Source organism: Hevea brasiliensis, chromosome 8 (genome assembly GCF_030052815.1).
Source record: "Hevea brasiliensis isolate MT/VB/25A 57/8 chromosome 8, ASM3005281v1, whole genome shotgun sequence".
In the NCBI taxonomy this organism is placed as follows: Eukaryota; Viridiplantae; Streptophyta; class Magnoliopsida; order Malpighiales; family Euphorbiaceae; genus Hevea; species Hevea brasiliensis.
Genome location: NC_079500.1, coordinates 16,367,299 through 16,379,445, shown reverse-complemented (window position 1 = coordinate 16,379,445; position 12,147 = coordinate 16,367,299). Strand labels below are relative to the sequence as shown.

General features: G+C 28.6%; 1 pseudogene; it reads right to left on the bottom strand.

Annotated features, from left to right (window-relative positions):
* LOC131182314 (nucleobase-ascorbate transporter 4-like) overlaps positions 1-11,575 on the bottom strand; it is a 34,201-nt pseudogene extending 22,626 nt beyond the window's left edge.
* Between the last annotated feature and the right edge of the window lie 572 nt (positions 11,576-12,147).

Genomic DNA, 12,147 nt, shown 5'->3' with positions numbered 1-12,147 from the left:
ACCTTTAAAATAATATCTACCACTATGTAAATTAAATAATTTAGAATGACAAAATAATATCTATCAATAACACATCTTTTCCTTATGACTTATTCTCTATTATTAAAAAATGCATTAATACCCCATAGTCATATTAAAAAAAAATGTCAAAATACAAAGATAAATAGATGAGGGTGAAAAAATGGGCTTCGTGAGTGAAAAGAATGATGATATGAAGATGAGGGTGAAAAATGGAGTTTTTTGAGAGAAAAAAAAAATAAAGTATGAAAATATGGATAGTTTTATAAAAATGTGCGGTAAATTTTGTGAAATTTATGTGATAATTTCACCTATTTTTATGAAATTTTTAATAATAATGTTCAATTCTACAGGATTAAAAATTATTTTTTTTTAATTCTAAATATAAAATTTTAAATTTAAAAATAATTTTCACAAAATTTTATAAAATACAATTATTCTAAACAGTCTTTTAGGAAGAAAAAAAATAAAAATAAAAAGATCACTTGGTACCTGTAAGCCAATAGCATAACGGAGTAGATCAGGCGAAATAGGTAGTGCACTCCTATACTTTCTCTTTGCCATTGACGAATATTTTTTATCACCAGATTTTTCAGTAGTCTGCAAAAACATAAAGTCTTATCAACAAAATGAGAAAAAACAAGCAAAATCAAATTGTTCCAAATAGAAAAGGTGTGGTAAATAAATTAAACTAATTACGAATTAAACATCCATATTGCAATCCTAATATTTTCTTTTGACTTAATTATTATAATTTTTTTCTATTATTTATAATCTTTTTTTTTTAATATATAAAGGTAACTCTTTACGCTCGTTTTACAATTCATTATCCCTTTCAACAATACCTTCTCAAAAGATTAAATCTGAGTTTTTCTTTTAAAAGTGCAGTAGATCTTACTACTGCACTTAATATGTTGGTGGCTTTTTAACATTTTTTATAATTCATAAATGGATTCATTCAATATATTTTCTTTGTTTAGTGTTTGAAACTTGAATATTTATTGCATGACTATCAATGAGCTAGACAAATTAATAGGGAGAAAAATTAACAAAAATAGACAGCAATGGTGTAATAGGTTAAAATAAAATTGGTTAGGTGCTGGCATGGTGCACGTATATTAATATTTATTTTTAAAAAAATATTGTAAATTAATTTTATGTTAATAAAATAATTAATACAATACAATAATTTTGTTATAAATACAATATCTTAGGTTATATATACATTTTTTGAATTTGCAATAGTAGATTAAGCATTATAGTTTCTATGATAATGGTTGAAATAAAACATTAATAAAAAAGATAATTTGTTATTTTAAAAAAGGTCAAGTGTGGGCGATAATATTTACTTGCTTGTATAATAGTATATTTTTCAATAAAATTATTTAATAATTTAGTTTTATAATTGATTATGACTTTTTGGTTTTATTATATAAAATATATGTGTGCGCAAATTAAATTTTATATGATAATAATTAAAAAATAAGCTTAAAAAATAAAAATTATATATTGATAAATTATTGTATTTAAAAAACATAAATAAAATAATTATAAAAAAAAATAGAGAAACATATAAAAGGGAAATAAAAGATTAATTGACACTTAATTAAATAAATAAAGTATTTTTAAAGGACATGTAATTCACTGTTACTATAACAAATATTAGAGTTAGAAGTGAAAAATTTTACAGCAACATTAATTTTGCTGCTATAAAGTTAACATATAACAGCAATATAAAAAATTATTGTTAATAGTCAATAAAAAAATATGACAATAATTATTATTTAATATTGTTATCATTGATAAATTTTTTACAGCAATAATTGTTGCAGCCAATAATTTTTTTTTAGCAATCATAATTTTATTGTATAATATCTACAATCACAATTTTTTTTGTAGCAACATGTAACAATTTATATATTACTGCTAAAAGTATAAAATTTACTGCCATAAATTTATGGCAGCAATATAAGAATTACTGCATATTGCTACTAAAAAATTATGATTGCTACAAAAAAAAAATTATTAACAGCAATAATTATTGCTGTCAAAAGTTTATCAATGATAACAATAATAAACAACAATTATTGCCATATCTTTTTTTATGTATCATTTGCAGTAATTGTTCATATTGCTACTATATGTTAACTTTATAAAAACAAATTTAATATGGCTACAAAATTTTTTATTGTTAGTTTAAACATTTATTGTAGTGTATTTTTAAAAAACTTATAGATATATTATATAGATATCATGAGTGTAATAAAAAATTTTCAATTTTTTTTAGAGGAAATCATTAAAACTGAAAGAAAAATATTTAGTTACAAACAAATAGCAAGTATGAGCATGATGATAATGGATAAAAGTATATAGTTCTGACAAGTCACCTGTCTGGCAATTGGACCATTGAGTTTTGGGGGTTTTGCACGAAATTCTCCCCCTAATCTTGATGAGGTGGAAAATGTTCCTATGGACTGCATTAACATTAACTCTTATCAATAAAAGGGAAAAGCCAAAGAAAAGAGAAATAGCCAAAATGGCAGGCATAAAAGAAAATCACGAAGAAAAAAAATTAGGTTAATTATAGAATATTTCAGATTTACTAAAAAATAGTAAATCTTCCATTCTTAAAATTTTTATTACCCTGTAAATTATGGATTCTAAGTCCGGAGGGTGTGCTTCAAGTGCATGAAATAATTTTTCGTATGGTGCATTCAGTAGATATGTATGTTATTTTACAATCATATGGATCCATTATCTACATAATAAAGAAGATTCATATTTTTTTCAGGACATGAAACACTAAATTATGTTCTTCAAAAATATTATAAAATCTTCTCAAAAAAATATTTATTAACCCTACAGTTCATTTTCGGAAAATCATGCAGCGAAAAAAAAACAAGAAATGTCCAATTAAGATAGTTGCCAACTGTCAATGGCTACAAGAGCAAGAAATGTCCTAACTGTAGTGTGCTTAGCAACAGGACTAAAATTCTCTTAGTAATCAAATCCAACCCTCTATGTGTACCTTTTGGCCACAACTCCAGCCTTGTACCTATCAATGGTACCATCAGATTTAAACTTCACCCTGTAAACCCATTTACAACCCTCTGATTTGGCACCTATAGGCAACTGAGTAATAGTCCAAGTCCTATTCTATTCTAAAGCATCAAGTTCATCCTTCATAGCCTGTTTCCAATGATCAAATTGAACAGCATGGTGATATGAAGTTGGCTCAAAAGTGAAAGAAAAATTAAGAATAAAAGACTTGTAATGAGGAGACAATCTATCATAGGAAATGTAATTTTTAATAGGATAAGAAGTATGACAAGATACAGAAGATGGAAGAATTTGACCTGATTTCAATTATAAATGATAGGTATGAAGATGCACTGGTAATCTAACTTGTCTAGTACACCTTCTTAAGGCAGGAACAGTAGATAAGGTTCCATTAAAGTAGGGACAAAATTAGACAAATCAGACACATTATGATCGCACATGGTATGTAGACTAGAAGTTGACCGAGAAATAAGAGGAAAGGAATTAGAAACAGATGTATTTAATAAAGGAAAAATAGAAACAGTTGGTAAAACTAAATTTGGAACAATAGAACTAGGTGGAGAGATAAGAGAAGAAGATTGTTGAGAAAGGGAAGACACTTTCATGAAAGACTACATCTCTTGAAACAAAACAAGTCTTTGAATCATGATCATACAAAAGATAACCCTTAACATCAATTGGATAACCAACAAAGAGACACTTTTTGGCTTTAACATCAAATTTACTTCTATGAGCAATGAGATTAGAGGCAAAACACAGATAACCAAAAGCTCTAAGATGAGAATATGAAGGAGTTTTGTGAAATAGAAGTTCAAAGGGTGATTTATTCTGATATTTGGCCATGGGAATTCTGTTGATAAGATATGGAGAAGTGAGTATAGCAAAACCGCAAAACATGAGAGGAAGATGAGAATGAAACAAAAAAGCTTTGGCAACATTAAGGATGTGCTGGTATTTCCTCTCAACAATACTATTGTGCTGGGGGGTATACAGACAACTTGTTTGATGCACAATGCCATTAGAGGCAAAGAATGAATGCGAAAGGAATTCAATCCCATTATCAATTCTAATCTGTTTGATGGAAGCTAGAAACTGAGGGAACATGTTTTTGAAATTGAGGAACAAGAAAAGAGACTTCATATTTTGACTTCATGAGAAAAGTCCAGACATTTTCGGTAAAGTCATCAACAATAGTCAAAAAGAAATGATTTCCATAATATCTTTTTGAGAATAAGGGCCCTATATGTCCATATGCATAAGCTCAAAAGGACCAGAAGTATTAGGAATATGTTAGGGAGAAAAAATAATCTTCTTTGTTTTGCTTTTGGACAAGTATCACATGGAAAGGAAGAATTTTTAGAGGAAAGGGAAAGCTAGGACTATAAAGTAACTAGTCTATCATTAGCAGGATGACCCAACCTGTGATGCCAGGTTTCAAAAGAAACTGTATTAGACTGAAAAGAATGACAAATACTTTGATTAATACTTTCTTGTGACAGGACAAATAACCCATCCTTGATTTTTGCTAGACCAATTGTCTCCCATGATGAAAGGGCCTGGAGAAAACAATAGTGAGACAGAATGATGAAACATACCTTTTTAGACAGAACTAACTTGCTCACTAACGATAGACTAAAGGTGAACGATGGAATAAGCAAGACATTATGAAGAGGAGAACGATGGAATAAGCAAGACATTATGAAGAGTAAGGAAAGAGTTCAGTTGTACTGTACCCATTTTAGTAACTTGTACTTTTACTCCATTAGGCAAAGACACAAAGGAATTAGACACAGGAATTGAATTAAGAAACAATGACTTGGAACAAATTATGTGATCTGTGGCACTAGTATCCACAATCCAAGGATATACAATAGATTGAGAATGAAAAAGTTTATGTGAAATTGATGAAGATGCTGTAGAAAAAATGGAAGAATTTATTCCTGCCATGTTCACTTGAGAAGAAAATGAAGTAATTTGATTGTTCAGAAGCGGCATCAACTTGTGAACTTGATCTTTAAATGGATTAGCTATCTTAGATTATGTCCTCAATATTTCTTGAAACTGAATCCGTAGTAACATCTGAGACTCGATGAATAATAGACCCGAAACCTCCCTAAAAAACTTTGATGCAATTTTCCCCAAATTGAAGCAACACGAAGGGAAACAGATCTTAGAAACCATGCTGCAAAGAGATAATTGCAACGAATCCAAGGGAGATGCTGTGAAGACTTACAAATTGTACCATCAAGAAACCCTTGATTAGATCTCCTCCTTGATAGAAAATTGGTTGAGATGAGTTCAGGTAATTACTACTACTGAGTTCCGATTTTCTGAATGATAAAGATAACAGAGTGAAGTACCATCTTCTAATAGACTTGCAGTAGCTATAAAGGACATTGCCGCCATTGATGAACGGTAAAGCCTTGAGAATAAGAAAGGAAGAAAATAACTATCTCTAGATCTAGATTTGGATCTCTAGCTCTGACAACATATTACAAAGATGTGCTAGAATGAAAATGTGCTTCTCATCGATTAGAATATCCTTCTGATGTTCATATACAAGAGGAAAAGAGGAAGAAGAAAGAGAGCTAACAAGAAAAGCACAGCTGATAGCTAAGCTAACTGATTAACAAAATTAGCTAACTAAGTTCTAAAACTAGCTAACTAATTTTAAATAACATTACAAATAGTTAACTAATAGCTCGACCGCAGCTTGTGATCTTCTTCTCTTCTTCCTTTGCTTGATAAAATGCTCAATTAATTTTTGCGTCCTAATTAACATAAAATTTTAAATTTAATTTAATCTAATCTAATTTTTATTAAACAAATTAAAGCATTAATTTTTATTCTTAATTAATTAAAAATAATTTTTGTATTTTCAATAATTTAAAATATTTGAAAGTAAATTTAAAAAAAAAAAAAATCAAAAACCCAAAAATTGGAAGCCTAAGAAAAACAAAATACAAAGTCATATTTCGTCTTCCTCTTCCTTTTCTTAATTATATTTAGTTTGAAAAATAAATGGTGAGGGAGGTGTGAGATTCGAATACCATCGTCATTAATGAGTAGTGTTAAACCTATTAATAGAGGTGAGTATTCGGTTCGAACCGAGCCAAATTAAATTATAAAAATTGGATTATGTATTTGAGAAATCAAATCGAACCGAAATAGATAAAAAATTGAATCGAATCGAATCACTTTATTTTGGTTCGGTTCGATTTAAACCGGTCGGTTTTATTTTTTATTGATTTTTAATTTATACTTGATTTTCAAGTTATTTGGTCTAATTTTGACTTTGGTTTGAACTTAATAACTATTAATCAATGAAATTAAACAATTAATATATAAAAAATTAAATATAATTCATAAATTTTTCATAAAAATAAATCAATTCAAAAATCGATTCGATTCGATTTGGTTCGATTTGAACATATAAATTACTATTTGGTTCGGTTTAACTGATTTTTTCTCTTCAAAATCGAATCAAACCGAAATAACTAAAATTTGTATAATGTAAAACCGAACCGAACTGATTAAGTTTTAAAACCGAACCGATTGAACTGAATTGACTCGGTTCGGTTCGATTTTTCAGTTTGAACCGAAATCAGCTCACCCTTACCTATTAATCCATTCTTAATAAACCTTTTATTAACATTAATTTATAAATAATATAGACTCCTATGGGAGCAATTCCAATAACTGTACACAATTTTTTTTTTAAGAAAAAAGCTATATTTTTTTTTATTTTTTTGCTTTTTTTTTCTCTCTAAATGAGTGATTTGGCAAACCATAGTATAAGATGTATATAAAATAAATTAAGGAAATACTCATAATGTATATATATCTAACCTCAATAGTGGCAACAAATGAAGCAGCCATCGTTAAAAAGATATCTCTAACTTCAAAAGTAGGATAGCCCCATTGAAATGGATTTGGTACCTTGATCCTGCATATATTAATTGTAGCAAAATGTTATTATTATGACCAGCATACAAATTTAAGGCGCATACACAAATCGCACAATCACACAGTATAAAAAGAGAAAGAGAAAGAATAGCACAGGATTTAACATAGTTCAACAGTAAGGTTTACGTCCACGGGCAATATAAGAGAAAAAAAGTTTCACTATGATGAAAAGAGTAAGATACAATCACTCATAACTCTTAAACCCTAACTCCAATATGTTTTCCGAATATTTTACAACTCTACCGGAAAGCATAGAATATTACAACATTACTCTATAGGCCCATGCCCTCCGCTACCACCACAAATCTCACTTTTTTATCCCAATCGGATAGCAGCGCGAGACTTTCCCGTCGGGTCACAATTTGAGTTTCTATAAAAAATATATTTAAATTTTAAGTCACAAAAATAATAGTTATTATTGCAAGTTTCACCAATTAATTTTATATGTCATCACATGGAATAGAGCAGTAAAATGGTCCATACTACAAATTATTTTTTTAATTTATTTAATAAAGAAATAATGTGCTGAATAATAATTGATAGACACAAATGAAAGATAGGCTTCTTCTTTTCTCACTATAAATGTGAATAATCTCAAAATAGATATTTGAATTGAACTCAAGTTCACTTCGATTTTTACAACTTAAAGATGAAGAAAGACTAATCAAGTTATCCCTTGATTGGCTACTTAAGATTACATTAAAAGATAATTTAGTAAAAATTAATTTTTTTTTTAATGTTTAATACTCTCTCCCTCTGCTTTCTCTTTGTAAAAAAAATTGATAAAGAATAATTGCCTATGCTAGTACATGCTGCTTTAACTAATTGAAATCTTGTTGATAGTCAAAGTTTGGCAAGCCAAATTCATGGTTGCAGCTTCAAATTTTAGGGAAACAAAGTAGCTAGGTTTAAACTACCTTGTTTCACTTTTAACACCGACTATATATTTATACAAAGTAAAAAATTATTATATGAAGAGAACAATTTTATGTGTAATTCAACATGTAAAGTGAGAAGATAAAGCAAGAATGAAAATCAAGTTGTAGTTGGTAAATTTGATCTCACCAAGGTGCAGCAGGGATGAGCCCTGAACGATCAGTGCGACAATTATTTTGTTTCTCTTGAGATGCATTATTATATGAACCAGCCACGGTCAAAATTTCTGCAAAGGTCCATGCAATTGCAATCGAGATCGTGATCACAACTGATCGAAAAAGCATAGGTCTTTTTGTTTTCCAAATATAGGGAAGGAACTGCATTAATAATATGAATTTCTATATGAAAAGTAACCCAAAATATTACATTGTGCATATAAATTTAAAAATTTTGAAAATTCATGTTTTGGATTCAAGTATATTTTATTTTTTTTCTTCGGTGTAATCTGAATAGAATATCATGGGATGGCCTAACGATCCAATTTAGTTAGCGATTTATGCTAAATTTTTTCTAGTCTTATAATTAATCAAATTTTTACTTATAAAAAAATACTTTGACAATTTACCTGAATAATATAATTTGCCTAAACAAATTGTAAAAAGAAAAAAAAAAATCTGATTCTTACATATTACAGGATAGATCCAACTACAAGAGAACTTGGAAAATAAGTAATTAATAAACCATGTAACTTACCTGGGTTGAGAAAATCACAATAGCCACTGCTGGGAGTCCAATTTCAATACATTTTGCCAACTACAAGCATCAATCCAATTGAAGAAATATCACATCACGTATAATTTCAAATTAATGGAACAAACTGCAACATTAACATGCAATTGGATGGAATATTATATTCCAGCTAACAAAACATAACTTTAATTTTTATAAAGAAAATTTTATTTTATTAATGATTATCATTGAATGAATGGATAAATTTTAATTTAATAATAGAAAATAAATTAAATTAAAAATAAAATAACTATGGAAGGAACCTACAAATTATGTCTATTTTATAAAAAAACCAATTGAATAAAGCATAGGCCTTGCCTGCGGGAATCCACGGGCATAAAGCCCAAGTCCAGTGAGAGTCACAAGAGGAATAGAAGAGAGAATGGTAAGCTTGCTGGCATCATAAGAAATCCAAATTAAAGCTCTTAATTAAAAAAAAATCCCAAATTCCACTAAAATTTATTTGATATATTGAATAAATTACAAAATATTCCACCTTGCGAAAATCCCCCCTAGACCAGAGAAACCAACGATGATTTGAAGGACCCAACAATACTTGCTCCTTGCATACGTCTCATTGATCTTTTAAACATCTAATGTGGAGGACCACCCACAAAAAATAAATACAAACGCCATGTGAGCACAACAATATACATTAATTAAACCATATGCACCGCTTCTTAATAACCTAATTGACGTTAGATTTTTTTTTTTTAATATATTTATTATCAAAGTGGAAAATTTTGAATTCAAGTCTATTTCCTTTTGATAAGGGATCCTATGTGCACGATTCTTTCTGTTGCAGGGAAAAACAATACTATGTGCCACAAATTAAATAAAAGTGGACATACATCTCTCGGCCTAAAAATTTAAAGTCAAGTGAGGACTTTAATTAGACAGATATTCTATAGGTTAAAATGTGTCAAATAGGTAACTACAAAAAAAAAAAAAAAAAGGGATTTTTAGCACCGAATTCAACGATCTAACATATGTTAGTGGCAATCATAATCTTTCACTAATTTAAAGTTAATTTTAAAATTTAATGATAAATTTTAATATGCTATTAAACACTTTGTCAATAAAAGTATTAACAATGAATTTATGGGATCCGTTGTTATGATGAATTATTATTATTATTATTATTATTATTATTATTATTATTATCTTAAAAAAAACTTCATATATAAATTTTATCAATTTAATATTCATATCAAATTCAAGTGAGTTGGATCAAATTTTCAAGTTGGGATGATCAAGTTGACTAAAAGGATAAAACATTATTAATTTAGTATAAATCTAAACAAATTATGCATCATTTCGAATTAAACATACTTAAATTGGATAAAAAAAATGCCATCTCTATGTACGTGATATAGATAGATAGCATTGACAAAATAGGCAACTAACCTGACGAGGAGTCAGTGTCGCACTAAATTTATTATTAGTTGATATAGCAATGGAGATGGCTGGGATGATGAAAGCTTCGGATATTTGCATCACCACCGGAAGTTGAGAACCCAACAAAATCTGCGAGAACGTGTTTATCGCTGCTGTAAAGAGCGAACTTTGGATTGCTTCAGCTTTCTCAACCTGATTTGCAATAGAAAAAGATATCAATTTTCAGTAATTCAATGCTTTCCCATAAAAAATTACGTGCATGATAATATTGTTTACATTGCCACCACCCATCACCGCCGCAAGCGTTGAGGGAATGATCATAGCAGTCCAGACGATCACTATGCTAAACTGCAATCCCATGAGATAAAGAGATGGATCTCCTGCAATCAAATGAACGGTTGAGATCCGTATTATTGTAAGTGAGAGTGAACATGTAGTGAATGATTTCTTAATTAAAAGATATTATTTTTCATCATTTTTCTTTAAAAATATTTTTCTTTTTTTTCTTTTAGTAAAAATAATGTAAATATTTTTTTAAAATAAAAATAAATAAATATTTTATGTTTGTCAACATTCAAATAAATAATTTTTAATAGTTGATATATTTTTTTTTAGTATTACTCATTGATATATTTATATAAAGCTGATATGTATATTTTATTTTCCTTCACCAATTAATTACAATTATTGTCCATATTAATAGATGTGGATAATTACATATTATTATCAACAATTGATAATAAGATGAGATCACATCCACTTAGCAATTAAACTAATACCTAAGATTATGCATCCCTATTTAATAACGTGATTAACAAATCCACCAAATGTGTTTTTTTTTTCCTTTAAAATACAAATTGTTGTTCATAAATACATCAATTTTAGTATTGGCATTCATTGTGTATAGAAATTAATAATCAGGTGATTAAAAAAAATATACACAGAAAATTTTTTTTATTAAGAATGAGAGAGAAAATTTACTCCAATCTGGATTATCTCCGATGGGAATGTCAACTTCAGTTAGACGGGGCATCGCCTGAGCCTGTCTTTTTCGATATTGCTCTGCAAGACCTGCATCTATCTGGCTTCTTGTTCTGGACGGTCGTCGTGGTGGTCGCCGTCCTTGCTGTGGTCGTGTTGGTGGTGGTGGCGGAGGTTTCAATGATTGTTGTTGTTGTGGAGGTGGAGAAGGAGGTGGAGGAGGCGGTGGAGGAGGAGGTGGAGGAGGCGGTGGAGGTGGAGGTGGAGGTGGCGATTCATAAACGTAAGTAGAAGAGCTGGGGATGCCGTAGTTGGATGTAAACCAATTATTTTGGCAATTAGGGCATTGAGAAGGAGAAGAAGCGAAAGAGAAGTAGTTAAGTGTTGGACTATACTGGCAATAAGGGCAGTTTGGGATGCAGGTATCGATGCCTTCCATTTTTGTGTTCTTGATCACTGTATCGTACGGGCGACTTTTAGATGAAGTAGGAGAAGAGACCAAAAGATGAAATGCGGAATTTTGAGGGAGTCAAGCAGAAAAATAAATAAATAAATAATAAAAAATGGAAAAAAAAAATATGTAAAGAATGTACACGTCTCAGTCTCTATTAGGTGGACTAATAAGAAAAATTAAATTCAAAATTTTATATAGTGATCTAAAAATTATTTAAAAAAAACAGATCTAAAAATTAAATTTAAAAGTTTAAAATTAATTTATTACTAAAAGATATTATTAAAAATTATTTCAAAAAATAAGATGTCATTAAAAATAAAATTAATGGTTTTTAATAAATTTAATAAATCAATTAATGAAAGTTTTAAAAAAATTAAGTTAGTTTAATAAATTTTTTTATATATACTTATTAAATATGGAAATTTATATATGTGGACACACATTTAAGGGAATGTTTGCAACTTTGCATAATATTTTTTCACTTCATTCAATAAAAAAATTCCAACACGGTGGATTTTAAAATAATTAAATATTAATTTTATAAATTAATTAGTAAAAAATTTCTTTATATAAATAGAATTTAAAATAATATTTAAATTGATATA